The sequence below is a fragment of the Myxine glutinosa genome, chromosome 1 (assembly GCF_964187855.1).
Source record: "Myxine glutinosa chromosome 1, kmMyxGlut1.1, whole genome shotgun sequence".
NCBI lineage: Eukaryota > Metazoa > Chordata > Myxini > Myxiniformes > Myxinidae > Myxine > Myxine glutinosa.
Window position 1 is genome coordinate 214,217,938 of NC_136261.1, and position 23,164 is coordinate 214,241,101.

Sequence of the window (23,164 nt, forward strand, 5' to 3'; positions counted from 1 at the left end):
TCAACACTAACACAAGTGCAAAAAGTGTTTTTTCCACACTAATACAAGTGCAAAAGTGGTTTCCTGCACCAACACAAGTGCGAAAAGTGGTTTTTCAACACTAACACAAGTGCGAAAAGTGGTTTTTCAACACTATCACAAGTGCAAAAAGTGGTTTTACCACACTAATACAAGTGCAAAAGTGGTTTCCTGCACCAACACAAGTGCGAAAAGTGGTTTTTCAACACTAACACAAGTGCGAAAAGTGGTTTTTCAACATTAACACAAGTGTGAAAAGTGGTTTTTCAACACTAACACAAGTGTGAAAAGTGGTTTTTCAACACTAACACAAGTGTGAAAAGTGGTTTTTCAACACTAACACAAGTGCAAAAAGTGGTTTTTCAACACTATCACAAGTGCAAAAAGTGGTTTTACCACACTAATACAAGTGCAAAAGTGGTTTCCTGCACCAACACAAGTGCGAAAAGTGGTTTTTCAACACGAACACAAGTGCAAAAAGTGGTTTTTCAACATTAACACAAGTGTGAAAAGTGGTTTTTCAACACTATCACAAGTGCAAAAAGTGTTTTTTTCACACTAATACAAGTGCAAAAGTGGTTACCTGCACGAACACAAGTGCGAAAAGTGGTTTTTCAACACTAACACAAGTGCGAAACGTGGTTTTTCACACTAACACAAGTGCGAAAAGTGGTTTTTCCACAATAATCCAAGTGCAAAAGTGGTTTCCTGCACCAACACAAGTGCGAAAAGTGGTTTTTCAACACTAACACAAGTGCGAAAAGTGGTTTTTCAACACTATCACAAGTGCAAATAGTGTTTTTCCCACACTAATACAAGTGCAAAAGTGGTTTCCTGCACCAACACAGGTGTGAAAAGTGGTTTTCAAGACTAACACAAGTGCGAAAAGTGGTTTTTCAACACTAACACAAGTGAGAAAAGCGGTTTTTTCCACACTAATACAAGTGCAAAAGTGGTTTCCTGCACCAACACAAGTGCGAAAAGTGGTTTTTCAACACTAACACAAGTGCGAAAAGTGCTTTTCCACACTAATACAAGTGCAAAATTGGTTTCCTGCACCAACACAAGTGCGAAAAGTGGTTTTTCAACACTATCACAAGTGCAAAAAGTGGTTTTTCAACACTAACACAAGTGCGAAAAGTGGTTTTTCAACACAAACACAAGTGCGAAAAGTGGTTTTTCCACACTAATACAAGTGCAAAAGTGGTTTCCTGCACCAACACAAGTGCGAAAAGTGGTTTTTCAACACTAACACAAGTGCGAAAAGTGGTTTTTCAACACTAACAAAAGTGCGAAAAGGGGTTTTTCCACACTAATACAAGTGCAAAAGTGGTTTCCTGCACCAACACAAGTGCGAAAAGTGGTTTTTCAACACTAACACAAGTGCGAAAAGTGGTTTTTCAACACTAACACAAGTGCGAAAAGTGGTTTTTCAACACTAACACAAGTGCGAAAAGTGGTTTTTCCACACTAATACAAATGCAAAAGTGGTTTCCTGCACCAACACAAGTGCAAAAAGTGGTTTTTCAACACTAACACAAGTGCAAAAAGTGGTTTTTCAACACCAACACAAGTGCGAAAAGTGGTTTTTCAACACTAACACAAGTGCGAAAAGTGGTTTTTCAACACTAACACAAGTGCGAAAAGTGGTTTTTCAACACTAACACAAGTGCGAAAAGTGGTTTTTCCACACTAATACAAATGCAAAAGTGGTTTCCTGCACCAACACAAGTGCGAAAAGTGGTTTTTCAACACTAACACAAGTGCGAAAAGTGGTTTTTCAACACTAACACAAGTGCGAAAAGTGGTTTTCCACACTAATACAAGTGCAAAAGTGGTTTCCTGCACCAACACAAGTGCGAAAAGTAGTTTTTCAACACTAACACTAGTGCGAAAAGTGGTTTTTCAACACTATCACAAGTGCAAAAAGTGTTTTTTCCACACTAATACAAGTGCAAAAGTGGTTTCCTGCACCAACACAAGTGCGAAAAGTGGTTTTTCAACACTAACACAAGTGCGAAAAGTGGTTTTTCAACACTATCACAAGTGCAAAAAGTGGTTTTTCCACACTAATACAAGTACAAAAGTGGTTTCCTGCACCAACACAAGTGCGAAAAGTGGTTTTTCAACACTAACACAAGTGCGAAAAGTGGTTTTTCAACATTAACACAAGTGTGAAAAGTGGTTTTTCAACACTAACACAACTGAGAAAAGTGGTTTTTCAACACTAACACAAGTGCAAAAAGTGGTTTTTCAACACTATCACAAGTGCAAAAAGTGGTTTTACCACACTAATACAAGTGCAAAAGTGGTTTCCTGCACCAACACATGTGCGAAAAGTGGTTTTTCAACACTAACACAAGTGCAAAAGTGGTTTTTCAACACTAAAACAAGTACGAAAAGTGGTTTTTCAACACTATCACAAGTGCAAAAAGTGTTTTTTCCACACTAATACAAGTGCAAAAGTGGTTTTTCCACACTAATACAAGTGCAAAAGTGGTTTCCTGCACCAACACAAGTGCGAAAAGTGGTTTTTCCACACTAATACAAGTGCAAAAGTGGTTTCCTGCACCAACACAAGTACGAAAAGTGGTTTTTCAACACTAACACAAGTGCGAAAAGTGGTTTTTCAACACTATCACAAGTGCAAAAAGTGTTTTTCCACACTAATACAAGTGCGAAAAGTGGTTTTTCAACACTAACACAAGTGCGAAAAGTGGTTTTTCCACACTAATACAAGTGCAAAAGTGGTTTCCTGCACCAACACAAGTGCGAAAAGTGTTTTTTCAACACTAACACAAGTGCGAAAAGTGGTTTTTCAACACTAACACAAGTGCGAAAAGTGTTTTTCAACACTAACACAAATGCGAAAAGTGGTTTTTCAACACTAATACAAGTGCAAAAGTGGTTTCCTGCACCAACACAAGTGCGAAAAGTGTTTTTTCAACACTAACACAAGTGCGAAAAGTGGTTTTTCAACACTAACACAAGTGCGAAAAGTGGTTTTTCAACACTAACACAAATGCGAAAAGTGGTTTTTCAACACTAACACAAGTGCGAAAAGTGGTTTTTCAACACTAACACAAGTGCGAAAAGTGGTTTTTCCACACTAATACAAGTGCAAAAGTGGTTTCCTGCACCAACACAAGTGCGAAAAGTGGTTTTTCAACACTAACACAAGTGCGAAAAGTGGTTTTTCAAAACTATCACAAGTGCAAAAAGTGTTTTTTCCACACTAATACAAGTGCAAAAGTGGTTTCCTGTATCAACACAAGTGCGAAAAGTGGTTTTTCAACACTAACACAAGTGCGAAAAGTGGTTTTTCAACACTAACACAAGTGCGAAAAGTGGTTTTTCAACACAAACACAAGTGCGAAAAGTGGTTTTTCCACACTAATACAAGTGCAAAAGTGGTTTCCTGCACCAACACAAGTGCGAAAAGTGGTTTTTCAACACAAACACAAGTGCGAAAAGTGGTTTTTCAACACTATCACATGTGCAAAAAGTGTTTTTTCCACACTAATACAAGTGCAAAAGTGGTTTCCTGCACCAACACAAGTGCGAAAAGTGGTTTTTCAACACTAACACAAGTGCGAAAAGTGGTTTTTCAACACTAACACAAGTGCGAAAAGTGGTTTTCCACACTAATACAAGTGCAAAAGTGGTTTCCTGCACCAACACAAGTGCGAAAAGTAGTTTTTCAACACTAACACTAGTGCGAAAAGTGGTTTTTCAACACTAATACAAGTGCAAAAGTGGTTTCCTGCACCAACACAAGTGCGAAAAGTGGTTTTTCAACACTAACACAAGTGCGAAAAGTGGTTTTTCAACACTAACACAAGTGGGAAAAGTGGTTTTCCACACTAATACAAGTGCAAAAGTGGTTTCCTGCACCAACACAAGTGCGAAAAGTAGTTTTTCAACACTAACACTAGTGCGAAAAGTGGTTTTTCAACACTAACACAAGTGCAAAAAGTGTTTTTTCCACACTAATACAAGTGCAAAAGTGGTTTCCTGCACCAACACAAGTGCGAAAAGTGGTTTTTCAACACTACCTCAAGTGCGAAAAGTGGTTTTTCAACACTATCACAAGTGCAAAAAGTGGTTTTTCCACACTAATACAAGTGCAAAAGTGGTTTCCTGCACCAACACAAGTGCGAAAAGTGGTTTTTCAACACTAACACAAGTGCGAAAAGTGGTTTTTCAACATTAACACAAGTGTGAAAAGTGGTTTTTCAACACTAACACAAGTGCGAAAAGTGGTTTTTCAACACTAACACAAGTGCAAAAAGTGGTTTTTCAACACTATCACAAGTGCAAAAAGTGGTTTTTCCACACTAATACAAGTGCAAAAGTGGTTTCCTGCACCAACACAAGTGCGAAAAGTGGTTTTTCAACACTAACACAAGTGCAAAAAGTGGTTTTTCAACATTAACACAAGTGTGAAAAGTGGTTTTTCAACACTATCACAAGTGAAAAAGTGTTTTTTTCACACTAATACAAGTGCAAAAGTGGTTACCTGCACCAACACAAGTGCGAAAAGTGGTTTTTCAACACTAACACAAGTGCGAAACGTGGTTTTTCAACACTAACACAAGTGCGAAAAGTGGTTTTTCCACAATAATCCAAGTGCAAAAGTGGTTTCCTGCACCAACACAAGTGCGAAAAGTGGTTTTTCAACACTAACACAAGTGCGAAAAGTGGTTTTTCAACACTATCACAAGTGCAAATAGTGTTTTTCCCACACTAATACAAGTGCAAAAGTGGTTTACTGCACCAACACAGGTGTGAAAAGTGGTTTTTCAAGACTAACACAAGTGCGAAAAGTGGTTTTTCAACACTAACACAAGTGCGAAAAGCGGTTTTTCCACACTAATACAAGTGCAAAAGTGGTTTCCTGCACCAACACAAGTGCGAAAAGTGGTTTTTCAACACTAACACAAGTGCGAAAAGTGCTTTTCCACACTAATACAAGTGCAAAAGTGGTTTCCTGCACCAACACAAGTGCGAAAAGTGGTTTTTCAACACTATCACAAGTGCAAAAAGTGGTTTTTCAACACTAACACAAGTGCGAAAAGTGGTTTTTCAACACAAACACAAGTGCGAAAAGTGGTTTTTCCACACTAATACAAGTGCAAAAGTGGTTTCCTGCACCAACACAAGTGCGAAAAGTGGTTTTTCAACACTAACACAAGTGCGAAAAGTGGTTTTTCAACACTAACAAAAGTGCGAAAAGGGGTTTTTCCACACTAATACAAGTGCAAAAGTGGTTTCCTGCACCAACACAAGTGCGAAAAGTGGTTTTTCAACACTAACACAAGTGCGAAAAGTGGTTTTTCAACACTAACACAAGTGCGAAAAGTGGTTTTTCAACACTAACACAAGTGCGAAAAGTGGTTTTTCCACACTAATACAAATGCAAAAGTGGTTTCCTGCACCAACACAAGTGCGAAAAGTGGTTTTTCAATACTATCACAAGTGCAAAAAGTGTTTTTCCACACTAATACAAGTGCAAAAGTGGTTTCCTGCACCAACACAAGTGCGAAAATTGGTTTTTCATCACTAACACAAGTGCGAAAAGTGGTTTTTCAACACTAACACAAGTGCGAAAAGTGGTTTTTCAACACTAACACAAGTGCGAAAAGTAGTTTTTCAACACTATCACAAGTGCAAAAAGTGTTTTTCCACACTAATACAAGTGCAAAAGTGGTTTCCTACACCAACACAAGTGCGAAAATTGGTTTTTCATCACTAACACAAGTTCGAAAAGTGGTTTTTCAACACTAACACACGTGCGAAAAGTGGTTTTTCAACACTAACACAAGTGCGAAAAGTGGTTTTTCAACACTAACACAAGTGCGAAAAGTGGTTTTTCAACACTAACACAAGTGCGAAAAGTGGTTTTTCAACACTAACAAGTGCGAAAAGTGGTTTTTCAACACTAACACAAGTGCAAAAGTGGTTTCCTGCACCAACACAAGTGCGAAAAGTGGTTTTTCCACACTAATACAAGTGCAAAAGTGGTTTTTCAACACTAACACAAGTGCGAAAAGTGGTTTTTCCACACTAACACAAGTGCGAAAAGTGGTTTTTCAACACTAACACAAGTGCGAAAAGTGGTTTTTCCACACTAATACAAGTGCAAAAGTGGTTTCCTGCACCAACACAAGCATGAAAAGTGGTTTTTCAACACTAACACAAGTGCGAAAAGTGGTTTTTCAACACTATCACAAGTGCAAAAAGTGTTTTTTCCACACTAATACAAGTGCAAAAGTGGTTTTTCCACACTAATACAAGTGCAAAAGTGGTTTCCTGCACCAACACAAGTGCGAAAAGCGGATTTTCAACACGAACACAAGTGCGAAAAGTGGTTTTTCCACACTAATACAAGTGCAAAAGTGGTTTCCTGCACCAACACATGTGCGAAAAGTGGTTTTTCAACACTAACACAAGTGCAAAAGTGGTTTTTCAACACTAACACAAGTACGAAAAGTGGTTTTTCAACACTATCACAAGTGCAAAAAGTGTTTTTTCCACACTAATACAAGTGCAAAAGTGGTTTTTCCACACTAATACAAGTGCAAAAGTGGTTTCCTGCACCAACACAAGTGCGAAAAGTGGTTTTTCCACACTAATACAAGTGCAAAAGTGGTTTCCTGCACCAACACAAGTACGAAAAGTGGTTTTTCAACACTAACACAAGTGCGAAAAGTGGTTTTTCAACACTATCACAAGTGCAAAAAGTGTTTTTTCCACACTAATACAAGTGCGACAAGTGGTTTTTCAACACTAACACAAGTGCGAAAAGTGGTTTTCCCACACTAATACAAGTGCAAAAGTGGTTTGCTGCACCAACACCAGTGCGAAAAGTGTTTTTCAACACTAACACAAGTGCGAAAAGTGGTTTTTCAACACTAACACAAGTGCGAAAAGTGGTTTTTCAACACTAACACAAATGCGAAAAGTGGTTTTTCAACACTAACACAAGTGCGAAAAGTGGTTTTTCAACACGAACACAAGTGCGAAAAGTGGTTTTTCCACACTAATACAAGTGCAAAAGTGGTTTCCTGCACCAACACAAGTGCGAAAAGTGGTTTTTCAACACTAACACAAGTGCGAAAAGTGGTTTTTCAAAACTATCACAAGTGCAAAAAGTGTTTTTTCCACACTAATACAAGTGCAAAAGTGGTTTCCTGTATCAACACAAGTGCGAAAAGTGGTTTTTCAACACTAACACAAGTGCGAAAAGTGGTTTTTCAACACTAACACAAGTGCGAAAAGTGGTTTTTCAACACAAACACAAGTGCGAAAAGTGGTTTTTCCACACTAATACAAGTGCAAAAGTGGTTTCCTGCACCAACACAAGTGCGAAAAGTGGTTTTTCAACACAAACACAAGTGCGAAAAGTGGTTTTTCAACACTATCACAAGTGCAAAAAGTGTTTTTTCCACACTAATACAAGTGCAAAAGTGGTTTCCTGCACCAACACAAGTGCGAAAAGTGGTTTTTCAACACTAACACAAGTGCGAAAAGTGGTTTTTCAACACTAACAAAAGTGCGAAAAGGGGTTTTTCCACACTAATACAAGTGCAAAAGTGGTTTCCTGCACCAACACAAGTGCGAAAAGTGGTTTTTCAACACTAACACAAGTGCGAAAAGTGGTTTTTCAACACTAACACAAGTGCGAAAAGTGGTTTTTCAACACTAACACAAGTGCGAAAAGTGGTTTTTCCACACTAATACAAGTGCAAAAGTGGTTTCCTGCACCAACACAAGTGCAAAAAGTGGTTTTTCAACACTAACACAAGTGCAAAAAGTGGTTTTTCAACACCAACACAAGTGTGAAAAGTGGTTTTTCAACAATATCACATGTGCAAAAAGTGTTTTTTCCACACTAATACAAGTGCAAAAGTGGTTTCCTGCACCAACACAAGTGCGAAAAGTGGTTTTTCAACACTAACACAAGTGCGAAAAGTGGTTTTTCAACACTAACACAAGTGCGAAAAGTGGTTTTCCACACTAATACAAATGCAAAAGTGGTTTCCTGCACCAACACAAGTGCGAAAAGTGGTTTTTCAATACTATCACAAGTGCAAAAAGTGTTTTTCCACACTAATACAAGTGCAAAAGTGGTTTCCTGCACCAACACAAGTGCGAAAATTGGTTTTTCATCACTAACACAAGTGCGAAAAGTGGTTTTTCAACACTAACACAAGTGCGAAAAGTGGTTTTTCAACACTAACACAAGTGCGAAAAGTGGTTTTTCAACACTATCACAAGTGCAAAAAGTGTTTTTCCACACTAATACAAGTGCAAAAGTGGTTTCCTACACCAACACAAGTGCGAAAATTGGTTTTTCATCACTAACACAAGTGCGAAAAGTGGTTTTTCCACACTAATACAAGTGCAAAAGTGGTTTCCTGCACCAACACAAGCATGAAAAGTGGTTTTTCAACACTAACACAAGTGCGAAAAGTGGTTTTTCAACACTAACACAAGTGCGAAAAGTGGTTTTTCAACACTAACACAAGTGCGAAAAGTGGTTTTTCAACACTAACACAAGTGCGAAAAGTGGTTTTTCAACACTAACAAGTGCGAAAAGTGGTTTTTCAACACTACACAAGTGCGAAAAGTGGTTTTTCAACACTAACACAAGTGCGAAAAGTGGTTTTTCCACACTAATACAAGTGCAAAAGTGGTTTCCTGCACCAACACACGTGCGAAAAGTGGTTTTTCAACACTAACACAAGTGCGAAAAGTGGTTTTTCAACACTAACACAAGTGCGAAAAGTGGTTTTTCCACACTAATACAAGTGCAAAAGTGGTTTCCTGCACCAACACAAGCATGAAAAGTGGTTTTTCAACACTAACACAAGTGCGAAAAGTGGTTTTTCAACACTATCACAAGTGCAAAAAGTGTTTTTTCCACACTAATACAAGTGCAAAAGTGGTTTTTCCACACTAATACAAGTGCAAAAGTGGTTTCCTGCACCAACACAAGTGCGAAAAGCGGATTTTCAACACGAACACAAGTGCGAAAAGTGGTTTTTCCACACTAATACAAGTGCAAAAGTGGTTTCCTGCACCAACACATGTGCGAAAAGTGGTTTTTCAACACTAACACAAGTGCAAAAGTGGTTTTTCAACACTAACACAAGTACGAAAAGTGGTTTTTCAACACTATCACAAGTGCAAAAAGTGTTTTTTCCACACTAATACAAGTGCAAAAGTGGTTTTTCCACACTAATACAAGTGCAAAAGTGGTTTCCTGCACCAACACAAGTGCGAAAAGTGGTTTTTCCACACTAATACAAGTGCAAAAGTGGTTTCCTGCACCAACACAAGTACGAAAAGTGGTTTTTCAACACTAACACAAGTGCGAAAAGTGGTTTTTCAACACTATCACAAGTGCAAAAAGTGTTTTTTCCACACTAATACAAGTGCGAAAAGTGGTTTTTCAACACTAACACAAGTGCGAAAAGTGGTTTTTCCACACTAATACAAGTGCAAAAGTGGTTTCCTGCACCAACACAAGTGCGAAAAGTGTTTTTTCAACACTAACACAAGTGCGAAAAGTGGTTTTTCAACACTAACACAAGTGCGAAAAGTGGTTTTTCAACACTAACACAAATGCGAAAAGTGGTTTTTCAACACTAACACAAGTGCGAAAAGTGGTTTTTCAACACTAACACAAGTGCGAAAAGTGGTTTTTCCACACTAATACAAGTGCAAAAGTGGTTTCCTGCACCAACACAAGTGCGAAAAGTGGTTTTTCAACACTAACACAAGTGCGAAAAGTGGTTTTTCAAAACTATCACAAGTGCAAAAAGTGTTTTTTCCACACTAATACATGTGCAAAAGTGGTTTCCTGTATCAACACAAGTGCGAAAAGTGGTTTTTCAACACTAACACAAGTGCGAAAAGTGGTTTTTCAACACTAACACAAGTGCGAAAAGTGGTTTTTCAACACAAACACAAGTGCGAAAAGTGGTTTTTCCACACTAATACAAGTGCAAAAGTGGTTTCCTGCACCAACACAAGTGCGAAAAGTGGTTTTTCAACACAAACACAAGTGCGAAAAGTGGTTTTTCAACACTATCACAAGTGCAAAAAGTGTTTTTTCCACACTAATACAAGTGCAAAAGTGGTTTCCTGCACCAACACAAGTGCGAAAAGTGGTTTTTCAACACTAACACAAGTGCGAAAAGTGGTTTTTCAACACTAACAAAAGTGCGAAAAGGGGTTTTTCCACACTAATACAAGTGCAAAAGTGGTTTCCTGCACCAACACAAGTGCGAAAAGTGGTTTTTCAACACTAACACAAGTGCGAAAAGTGGTTTTTCAACACTAACACAAGTGCGAAAAGTGGTTTTTCAACACTAACACAAGTGCGAAAAGTGGTTTTTCCACACTAATACAAGTGCAAAAGTGGTTTCCTGCACCAACAAAAGTGCGAAAAGTGGTTTTTCAACACTAACACAAGTGCGAAAAGTGGTTTTTCAACACTAACACAAGTGCGAAAAGTGGTTTTCCACACTAATACAAGTGCAAAAGTGGTTTCCTGCACCAACACAAGTGCGAAAAGTAGTTTTTCAACACTAACACTAGTGCGAAAAGTGGTTTTTCAACACTAATACAAGTGCAAAAGTGGTTTCCTGCACCAACACAAGTGCGAAAAGTGGTTTTCAACACTAACACAAGTGCGAAAAGTGGTTTTTCAACACTAACACAAGTGGGAAAAGTGGTTTTCCACACTAATACAAGTGCAAAAGTGGTTTCCTGCACCAACACAAGTGCGAAAAGTAGTTTTTCAACACTAACACTAGTGCGAAAAGTGGTTTTTCAACACTAACACAAGTGCAAAAAGTGTTTTTTCCACACTAATACAAGTGCAAAAGTGGTTTCCTGCACCAACACAAGTGCGAAAAGTGGTTTTTCAACACTAACACAAGTGCGAAAAGTGGTTTTTCAACACTATCACAAGTGCAAAAAGTGGTTTTACCACACTAATACAAGTGCAAAAGTGGTTTCCTGCACCAACACAAGTGCGAAAAGTGGTTTTTCAACACTAACACAAGTGTGAAAAGTGGTTTTTCAACACTAACACAAGTGCAAAAAGTGGTTTTTCAACACTATCACAAGTGCAAAAAGTGGTTTTACCACACTAATACAAGTGCAAAAGTGGTTTCCTGCACCAACACAAGTGCGAAAAGTGGTTTTTCAACACGAACACAAGTGCAAAAAGTGGTTTTTCAACATTAACACAAGTGTGAAAAGTGGTTTTTCAACACTATCACAAGTGCAAAAAGTGTTTTTTTCACACTAATACAAGTGCAAAAGTGGTTACCTGCACGAACACAAGTGCGAAAAGTGGTTTTTCAACACTAACACAAGTGCGAAACGTGGTTTTTCAACACTAACACAAGTGCGAAAAGTGGTTTTTCCACAATAATCCAAGTGCAAAAGTGGTTTCCTGCACCAACACAAGTGCGAAAAGTGGTTTTTCAACACTAACACAAGTGCGAAAAGTGGTTTTTCAACACTATCACAAGTGCAAATAGTGTTTTTCCCACACTAATACAAGTGCAAAAGTGGTTTCCTGCACCAACACAGGTGTGAAAAGTGGTTTTTCAAGACTAACACAAGTGCGAAAAGTGGTTTTTCAACACTAACACAAGTGAGAAAAGCGGTTTTTTCCACACTAATACAAGTGCAAAAGTGGTTTCCTGCACCAACACAAGTGCGAAAAGTGGTTTTTCAACACTAACACAAGTGCGAAAAGTGCTTTTCCACACTAATACAAGTGCAAAATTGGTTTCCTGCACCAACACAAGTGCGAAAAGTGGTTTTTCAACACTATCACAAGTGCAAAAAGTGGTTTTTCAACACTAACACAAGTGCGAAAAGTGGTTTTTCAACACAAACACAAGTGCGAAAAGTGGTTTTTCCACACTAATACAAGTGCAAAAGTGGTTTCCTGCACCAACACAAGTGCGAAAAGTGGTTTTTCAACACTAACACAAGTGCGAAAAGTGGTTTTTCAACACTAACAAAAGTGCGAAAAGGGGTTTTTCCACACTAATACAAGTGCAAAAGTGGTTTCCTGCACCAACACAAGTGCGAAAAGTGGTTTTTCAACACTAACACAAGTGCGAAAAGTGGTTTTTCAACACTAACACAAGTGCGAAAAGTGGTTTTTCAACACTAACACAAGTGCGAAAAGTGGTTTTTCCACACTAATACAAATGCAAAAGTGGTTTCCTGCACCAACACAAGTGCAAAAAGTGGTTTTTCAACACTAACACAAGTGCAAAAAGTGGTTTTTCAACACCAACACAAGTGCGAAAAGTGGTTTTTCAACACTAACACAAGTGCGAAAAGTGGTTTTTCAACACTAACACAAGTGCGAAAAGTGGTTTTTCAACACTAACACAAGTGCGAAAAGTGGTTTTTCCACACTAATACAAATGCAAAAGTGGTTTCCTGCACCAACACAAGTGCGAAAAGTGGTTTTTCAACACTAACACAAGTGCGAAAAGTGGTTTTTCAACACTAACACAAGTGCGAAAAGTGGTTTTCCACACTAATACAAGTGCAAAAGTGGTTTCCTGCACCAACACAAGTGCGAAAAGTAGTTTTTCAACACTAACACTAGTGCGAAAAGTGGTTTTTCAACACTATCACAAGTGCAAAAAGTGTTTTTTCCACACTAATACAAGTGCAAAAGTGGTTTCCTGCACCAACACAAGTGCGAAAAGTGGTTTTTCAACACTAACACAAGTGCGAAAAGTGGTTTTTCAACACTATCACAAGTGCAAAAAGTGGTTTTTCCACACTAATACAAGTACAAAAGTGGTTTCCTGCACCAACACAAGTGCGAAAAGTGGTTTTTCAACACTAACACAAGTGCGAAAAGTGGTTTTTCAACATTAACACAAGTGTGAAAAGTGGTTTTTCAACACTAACACAACTGAGAAAAGTGGTTTTTCAACACTAACACAAGTGCAAAAAGTGGTTTTTCAACACTATCACAAGTGCAAAAAGTGGTTTTACCACACTAATACAAGTGCAAAAGTGGTTTCCTGCACCAACACATGTGCGAAAAGTGGTTTTTCAACACTAACACAAGTGCAAAAGTGGTTTTTCAACACTAAAACAAGTACGAAAAGTGGTTTTTCAACACTATCACAAGTGCAAAAAGTGTTTTTTCCACACTAATACAAGTGCAAAAGTGGTTTTTCCACACTAATACAAGTGCAAAAGTGGTTTCCTGCACCAACACAAGTGCGAAAAGTGGTTTTTCCACACTAATACAAGTGCAAAAGTGGTTTCCTGCACCAACACAAGTACGAAAAGTGGTTTTTCAACACTAACACAAGTGCGAAAAGTGGTTTTTCAACACTATCACAAGTGCAAAAAGTGTTTTTCCACACTAATACAAGTGCGAAAAGTGGTTTTTCAACACTAACACAAGTGCGAAAAGTGGTTTTTCCACACTAATACAAGTGCAAAAGTGGTTTCCTGCACCAACACAAGTGCGAAAAGTGTTTTTTCAACACTAACACAAGTGCGAAAAGTGGTTTTTCAACACTAACACAAGTGCGAAAAGTGGTTTTTCAACACTAACACAAATGCGAAAAGTGGTTTTTCAACACTAACACAAGTGCGAAAAGTGGTTTTTCAACACTAACACAAGTGCGAAAAGTGGTTTTTCCACACTAATACAAGTGCAAAAGTGGTTTCCTGCACCAACACAAGTGCGAAAAGTGGTTTTTCAACACTAACACAAGTGCGAAAAGTGGTTTTTCAAAACTATCACAAGTGCAAAAAGTGTTTTTTCCACACTAATACAAGTGCAAAAGTGGTTTCCTGTATCAACACAAGTGCGAAAAGTGGTTTTTCAACACTAACACAAGTGCGAAAAGTGGTTTTTCAACACTAACACAAGTGCGAAAAGTGGTTTTTCAACACAAACACAAGTGCGAAAAGTGGTTTTTCCACACTAATACAAGTGCAAAAGTGGTTTCCTGCACCAACACAAGTGCGAAAAGTGGTTTTTCAACACAAACACAAGTGCGAAAAGTGGTTTTTCAACACTATCACAAGTGCAAAAAGTGTTTTTTCCACACTAATACAAGTGCAAAAGTGGTTTCCTGCACCAACACAAGTGCGAAAAGTGGTTTTTCAACACTAACACAAGTGCGAAAAGTGGTTTTTCAACACTAACAAAAGTGCGAAAAGGGGTTTTTCCACACTAATACAAGTGCAAAAGTGGTTTCCTGCACCAACACAAGTGCGAAAAGTGGTTTTTCAACACTAACACAAGTGCGAAAAGTGGTTTTTCAACACTAACACAAGTGCGAAAAGTGGTTTTTCAACACTAACACAAGTGCGAAAAGTGGTTTTTCCACACTAATACAAGTGCAAAAGTGGTTTCCTGCACCAACACAAGTGCAAAAAGTGGTTTTTCAACACTAACGCAAGTGCAAAAAGTGGTTTTTCAACACCAACACAAGTGTGAAAAGTGGTTTTTCAACACTATCACATGTGCAAAAAGTGTTTTTTCCACACTAATACAAGTGCAAAAGTGGTTTCCTGCACCAACACAAGTGCGAAAAGTGGTTTTTCAACACTAACACAAGTGCGAAAAGTGGTTTTTCAACACTAACACAAGTGCGAAAAGTGGTTTTCCACACTAATACAAGTGCAAAAGTGGTTTCCTGCACCAACACAAGTGCGAAAAGTAGTTTTTCAACACTAACACTAGTGCGAAAAGTGGTTTTTCAACACTATCACAAGTGCAAAAAGTGTTTTTTCCACACTAATACAAGTGCAAAAGTGGTTTCCTGCACCAACACAAGTGCGAAAAGTGGTTTTTCAACACTAACACAAGTGCGAAAAGTGGTTTTTCAACACTATCACAAGTGCAAAAAGTGGTTTTTCCACACTAATACAAGTGCAAAAGTGGTTTCCTGCACCAACACAAGTGCGAAAAGTGGTTTTTCAACACTAACACAAGTGCGAAAAGTGGTTTTTCAACATTAACACAAGTGTGAAAAGTGGTTTTTCAACACTAACACAAGTGAGAAAAGTGGTTTTTCAACACTAACACAAGTGCAAAAAGTGGTTTTTCAACACTATCACAAGTGCAAAAAGTGGTTTTACCACACTAATACAAGTGCAAAAGTGGTTTCCTGCACCAACACATGTGCGAAAAGTGGTTTTTCAACACTAACACAAGTGCAAAAGTGGTTTTTCAACACTAACACAAGTACGAAAAGTGGTTTTTCAACACTATCACAAGTGCAAAAAGTGTTTTTTCCACATTAATACAAGTGCAAAAGTGGTTTTTCCACACTAATACAAGTGCAAAAGTGGTTTCCTGCACCAACACAAGTGCGAAAAGTGGTTTTTCCACACTAATACAAGTGCAAAAGTGGTTTCCTGCACCAACACAAGTACGAAAAGTGGTTTTTCAACACTAACACAAGTGCGAAAAGTGGTTTTTCAACACTATCACAAGTGCAAAAAGTGTTTTTTCCACACTAATACAAGTGCGAAAAGTGGTTTTTCAACACTAACACAAGTGCGAAAAGTGGTTTTTCCACACTAATACATGTGCAAAAGTGGTTTCCTGCACCAACACAAGTGCGAAAAGTGTTTTTTCAACACTAACACAAGTGCGAAAAGTGGTTTTTCAACACTAACACAAGTGCGAAAAGTGGTTTTTCAACACTAACACAAATGCGAAAAGTGGTTTTTCAACACTAACACAAGTGCGAAAAGTGGTTTTTCAACACTAACACAAGTGCAAAAAGTGGTTTTTCCACACTAATACAAGTGCAAAAGTGGTTTCCTGCACCAACACAAGTGCGAAAAGTGGTTTTTCAACACTAACACAAGTGCGAAAAGTGGTTTTTCAAAACTATCACAAGTGCAAAAAGTGTTTTTTCCACACTAATACAAGTGCAAAAGTGGTTTCCTGTATCAACACAAGTGCGAAAAGTGGTTTTTCAACACTAACACAAGTGCGAAAAGTGGTTTTTCAACACTAACACAAGTGCGAAAAGTGGTTTTTCAACACAAACACAAGTGCGAAAAGTGGTTTTTCCACACTAATACAAGTGCAAAAGTGGTTTCCTGCACCAACACAAGTGCGAAAAGTGGTTTTTCAACACAAACACAAGTGCGAAAAGTGGTTTTTCAACACTATCACAAGTGCAAAAAGTGTTTTTTCCACACTAATACAAGTGCAAAAGTGGTTTCCTGCACCAACACAAGTGCGAAAAGTGGTTTTTCAACACTAACACAAGTGCGAAAAGTGGTTTTTCAACACTAACAAAAGTGCGAAAAGGGGTTTTTCCACACTAATACAAGTGCAAAAGTGGTTTCCTGCACCAACACAAGTGCGAAAAGTGGTTTTTCAACACTAACACAAGTGCGAAAAGTGGTTTTTCAACACTAACACAAGTGCGAAAAGTGGTTTTTCAACACTAACACAAGTGCGAAAAGTGGTTTTTCCACACTAATACAAGTGCAAAAGTGGTTTCCTGCACCAACACAAGTGCGAAAAGTGGTTTTTCAACACTAACGCAAGTGCAAAAAGTGGTTTTTCAACACCAACACAAGTGTGAAAAGTGGTTTTTCAACACTATCACATGTGCAAAAAGTGTTTTTTCCACACTAATACAAGTGCAAAAGTGGTTTCCTGCACCAACACAAGTGCGAAAAGTGGTTTTTCAACACTAACACAAGTGCGAAAAGTGGTTTTTCAACACTAACACAAGTGCGAAAAGTGGTTTTCCACACTAATACAAGTGCAAAAGTGGTTTCCTGCACCAATACAAGTGCGAAAAGTAGTTTTTCAACACTAACACTAGTGCGAAAAGTGGTTTTTCAACACTAATACAAGTGCAAAAGTGGTTTCCTGCACCAACACAAGTGCGAAAAGTGGTTTTTCAACACTAACACAAGTGCGAAAAGTGGTTTTTCAACACTAACACAAGTGGGAAAAGTGGTTTTCCACACTAATACAAGTGCAAAAGTGGTTTCCTGCACCAACACAAGTGCAAAAGTGGTTACCTGCACGAACACAAGTGCGAAAAGTGGTTTTTCAACACGAACACAAGTGCAAAAAGTGGTTTTTCAACATTAACACAAGTGTGAAAAGTGGTTTTTCAACACTATCACAAGTGCAAAAAGTGTTTTTTTCACACTAATACAAGTGCAAAAGTGGTTACCTGCACGAACACAAGTGTGAAAAGTGGTTTTTCAACACTAACACAAGTGCGAAACGTGGTTTTTCAACACTAACACAAGTGCGAAAAGTGGTTTTTCCACAATAATCCAAGTGCAAAAGTGGTTTCCTGCACCAACACAAGTGCGAAAAGTGGTTTTTCAACACTAACACAAGTGCGAAAAGTGGTTTTTCAACACTATCACAAGTGCAAATAGTGTTTTTCCCACACTAATACAAGTGCAAAAGTGGTTTCCTGCACCAACACAGGTGTGAAAAGTGGTTTTTCAAGACTAACACAATTGCTAAAAGTGGTTTTTCAACACTAACACAAGTGAGAAAAGCGGTTTTTTCCACAATAATACAAGTGCAAAAGTGGTTTCCTGCACCAACACAAGTGCGAAAAGTGTTTTTTCAACACTAACACAAGTGCGAAAAGTGCTTTTCCACACTAATACAAGTGCAAAAGTGGTTTCCTGCACCAACACAAGTGCGAAAAGTGGCGTTTCAACACTATCACAAGTGCAAAAAGTGGTTTTTCAACACTAACACAAGTGCGAAAAGTGGTTTTTCAACACAAACACAAGTGCGAAAAGTGGTTTTTCCACACTAATACAAGTGCAAAAGTGGTTTCCTGCACCAACACAAGTGCGAAAAGTGGTTTTTCAACACTAACACAAGTGCGAAAAGTGGTTTTTCAACACTAACAAAAGTGCGAAAAGGGGTTTTTCCACACTAATACAAGTGCAAAAGTGGTTTCCTGCACCAACACAAGTGCGAAAAGTGGTTTTTCAACACTAACACAAGTGCGAAAAGTGGTTTTTCAACACTAACACAAGTGCGAAAAGTGGTTTTTCAACACTAACACAAGTGCGAAAAGTGGTTTTTCCACACTAATACAAATGCAAAAGTGGTTTCCTGCACCAACACAAGTGCAAAAAGTGGTTTTTCAACACTAACACAAGTGCAAAAAGTGGTTTTTCAACACCAACACAAGTGTGAAAAGTGGTTTTTCAACACTATCACATGTGCAAAAAGTGTTTTTTCCACACTAATACAAGTGCAAAAGTGGTTTCCTGCACCAACACAAGTGCGAAAAGTGGTTTTTCAACACTAACACAAGTGCGAAAAGTGGTTTTTCAACACTAACACAAGTGCGAAAAGTGGTTTTCCACACTAATACAAGTGCAAAAGTGGTTTCCTGCACCAACACAAGTGCGAAAAGTAGTTTTTCAACACTAACACTAGTGCGAAAAGTGGTTTTTCAACACTATCACAAGTGCAAAAAGTGTTTTTTCCACACTAATACAAGTGCAAAAGTGGTTTCCTGCACCAACACAAGTGCGAAAAGTGGTTTTTCAACACTAACACAAGTGCGAAAAGTGGTTTTTCAACACTATCACAAGTGCAAAAAGTGGTTTTTCCACACTAATACAAGTGCAAAAGTGGTTTCCTGCACCAACACAAGTGCGAAAAGTGGTTTTTCAACACTAACACAAGTGCGAAAAGTGGTTTTTCAACATTAACACAAGTGTGAAAAGTGGTTTTTCAACACTAACACAACTGAGAAAAGTGGTTTTTCAACACTAACACAAGTGCAAAAAGTGGTTTTTCAACACTATCACAAGTGCAAAAAGTGGTTTTACCACACTAATACAAGTGCAAAAGTGGTTTCCTGCACCAACACATGTGCGAAAAGTGGTTTTTCAACACTAACACAAGTGCAAAAGTGGTTTTTCAACACTAACACAAGTACGAAAAGTGGTTTTTCAACACTATCACAAGTGCAAAAAGTGTTTTTTCCACACTAATACAAGTGCAAAAGTGGTTTTTCCACACTAATACAAGTGCAAAAGTGGTTTCCTGCACCAACACAAGTGCGAAAAGTGGTTTTTCCACACTAATACAAGTGCAAAAGTGGTTTCCTGCACCAACACAAGTACGAAAAGTGGTTTTTCAACACTAACACAAGTGCGAAAAGTGGTTTTTCAACACTATCACAAGTGCAAAAAGTGTTTTTCCACACTAATACAAGTGCGAAAAGTGGTTTTTCAACACTAACACAAGTGCGAAAAGTGGTTTTTCCACACTAATACAAGTGCAAAAGTGGTTTCCTGCACCAACACAAGTGCGAAAAGTGTTTTTTCAACACTAACACAAGTGCGAAAAGTGGTTTTTCAACACTAACACAAGTGCGAAAAGTGGTTTTTCAACACTAACACAAATGCGAAAAGTGGTTTTTCAACACTAACACAAGTGCGAAAAGTGGTTTTTCAACACTAACACAAGTGCGAAAAGTGGTTTTTCCACACTAATACAAGTGCAAAAGTGGTTTCCTGCACCAACACAAGTGCGAAAAGTGGTTTTTCAACACTAACACAAGTGCGAAAAGTGGTTTTTCAAAACTATCACAAGTGCAAAAAGTGTTTTTTCCACACTAATACAAGTGCAAAAGTGGTTTCCTGTATCAACACAAGTGCGAAAAGTGGTTTTTCAACACTAACACAAGTGCGAAAAGTGGTTTTTCAACACTAACACAAGTGCGAAAAGTGGTTTTTCAACACAAACACAAGTGCGAAAAGTGGTTTTTCCACACTAATACAAGTGCAAAAGTGGTTTCCTGCACCAACACAAGTGCGAAAAGTGGTTTTTCAACACAAACACAAGTGCGAAAAGTGGTTTTTCAACACTATCACAAGTGCAAAAAGTGTTTTTTCCACACTAATACAAGTGCAAAAGTGGTTTCCTGCACCAACACAAGTGCGAAAAGTGGTTTTTCAACACTAACACAAGTGCGAAAAGTGGTTTTTCAACACTAACAAAAGTGCGAAAAGGGGTTTTTCCACACTAATACAAGTGCAAAAGTGGTTTCCTGCACCAACACAAGTGCGAAAAGTGGTTTTTCAACACTAACACAAGTGCGAAAAGTGGTTTTTCAACACTAACACAAGTGCGAAAAGTGGTTTTTCAACACTAACACAAGTGCGAAAAGTGGTTTTTCCACACTAATACAAGTGCAAAAGTGGTTTCCTGCACCAACACAAGTGCAAAAAGTGGTTTTTCAACACTAACGCAAGTGCAAAAAGTGGTTTTTCAACACCAACACAAGTGTGAAAAGTGGTTTTTCAACACTATCACATGTGCAAAAAGTGTTTTTTCCACACTAATACAAGTGCAAAAGTGGTTTCCTGCACCAACACAAGTGCGAAAAGTGTTTTTTCAACACTAACACAAGTGCGAAAAGTGGTTTTTCAACACTAACACAAGTGCGAAAAGTGGTTTTCCACACTAATACAAGTGCAAAAGTGGTTTCCTGCACCAACACAAGTGCGAAAAGTAGTTTTTCAACACTAACACTAGTGCGAAAAGTGGTTTTTCAACACTATCACAAGTGCAAAAAGTGTTTTTTCCACACTAATACAAGTGCAAAAGTGGTTTCCTGCACCAACACAAGTGCGAAAAGTGGTTTTTCAACACTAACACAAGTGCGAAAAGTGGTTTTTCAACACTATCACAAGTGCAAAAAGTGGTTTTTCCACACTAATACAAGTGCAAAAGTGGTTTCCTGCACCAACACAAGTGCGAAAAGTGGTTTTTCAACACTAACACAAGTGCGAAAAGTGGTTTTTCAACATTAACACAAGTGCAAAAAGTGGTTTTTCAACACTATCACAAGTGCAAAAAGTGGTTTTACCACACTAATACAAGTGCAAAAGTGGTTTCCTGCACCAACACATGTGCGAAAAGTGGTTTTTCAACACTAACACAAGTGCAAAAGTGGTTTTTCAACACTAACACAAGTACGAAAAGTGGTTTTTCAACACTATCACAAGTGCAAAAAGTGTTTTTTCCACACTAATACAAGTGCAAAAGTGGTTTTTCCACACTAATACAAGTGCAAAAGTGGTTTCCTGCACCAACACAAGTGCAAAAAGTGGTTTTTCCACACTAATACAAGTGCAAAAGTGGTTTCCTGCACCAACACAAGTACGAAAAGTGGTTTTTCAACACTAACACAAGTGCGAAAAGTGGTTTTTCAACACTATCACAAGTGCAAAAAGTGTTTTTTCCACACTAATACAAGTGCGAAAAGTGGTTTTTCAACACTAACACAAGTGCGAAAAGTGGTTTTTCCACACTAATACATGTGCAAAAGTGGTTTCCTGCACCAACACAAGTGCGAAAAGTGTTTTTTCAACACTAACACAAGTGCGAAAAGTGGTTTTTCAACACTAACACAAGTGCGAAAAGTGGTTTTTCAACACTAACACAAATGCGAAAAGTGGTTTTTCAACACTAACACAAGTGCGAAAAGTGGTTTTTCAACACTAACACAAGTGCGAAAAGTGGTTTTTCCACACTAATACAAGTGCAAAAGTGGTTTCCTGCACCAACACAAGTGCGAAAAGTGGTTTTTCAACACTAACACAAGTGCGAAAAGTGGTTTTTCAAAACTATCACAAGTGCAAAAAGTGTTTTTTCCACACTAATACAAGTGCAAAAGTGGTTTCCTGTATCAACACAAGTGCGAAAAGTGGTTTTTCAACACTAACACAAGTGCGAAAAGTGGTTTTTCAACACTAACACAAGTGCGAAAAGTGGTTTTTCAACACAAACACAAGTGCGAAAAGTGGTTTTTCCACACTAATACAAGTGCAAAAGTGGTTTCCTGCACCAACACAAGTGCGAAAAGTGGTTTTTCAACACAAACACAAGTGCGAAAAGTGGTTTTTCAACACTATCACAAGTGCAAAAAGTGTTTTTTCCACACTAATACAAGTGCAAAAGTGGTTTCCTGCACCAACACAAGTGCGAAAAGTGGTTTTTCAACACTAACACAAGTGCGAAAAGTGGTTTTTCAACACTAACAAAAGTGCGAAAAGGGGTTTTTCCACACTAATACAAGTGCAAAAGTGGTTTCCTGCACCAACACAAGTGCGAAAAGTGGTTTTTCAACACTAACACAAGTGCGAAAAGTGGTTTTTCAACACTAACACAAGTGCGAAAAGTGGTTTTTCAACACTAACACAAGTGCGAAAAGTGGTTTTTCCACACTAATACAAGTGCAAAAGTGGTTTCCTGCACCAACACAAGTGCAAAAAGTGGTTTTTCAACACTAACGCAAGTGCAAAAAGTGGTTTTTCAACACCAACACAAGTGTGAAAAGTGGTTTTTCAACACTATCACATGTGCAAAAAGTGTTTTTTCCACACTAATACAAGTGCAAAAGTGGTTTCCTGCACCAACACAAGTGCGAAAAGTGGTTTTTCAACACTAACACAAGTGCGAAAAGTGGTTTTTCAACACTAACACAAGTGCGAAAAGTGGTTTTCCACACTAATACAAGTGCAAAAGTGGTTTCCTGCACCAACACAAGTGCGAAAAGTAGTTTTTCCACACTAACACTAGTGCGAAAAGTGGTTTTTCAACACTAATACAAGTGCAAAAGTGGTTTCCTGCACCAACACAAGTGCGAAAAGTGGTTTTTCAACACTAACACAAGTGCGAAAAGTGGTTTTTCAACACTAACACAAGTGGGAAAAGTGGTTTTCCACACTAATACAAGTGCAAAAGTGGTTTCCTGCACCAACACAAGTGCGAAAAGTAGTTTTTCAACACTAACACTAGTGCGAAAAGTGGTTTTTCAACACTAACACAATTGCAAAAAGTGTTTTTTCCACACTAATACAAGTGCAAAAGTGGTTTCCTGCACCAACACAAGTGCGAAAAGTGGTTTTTCAACACTAACACAAGTGCGAAAAGTGGTTTTTCAACACTATCACAAGTGCAAAAAGTGGTTTTTCCACACTAATACAAGTGCAAAAGTGGTTTCCTGCACCAACACAAGTGCGAAAAGTGGTTTTTCAACACTAACACAAGTGCGAAAAGTGGTTTTTCAACATTAACACA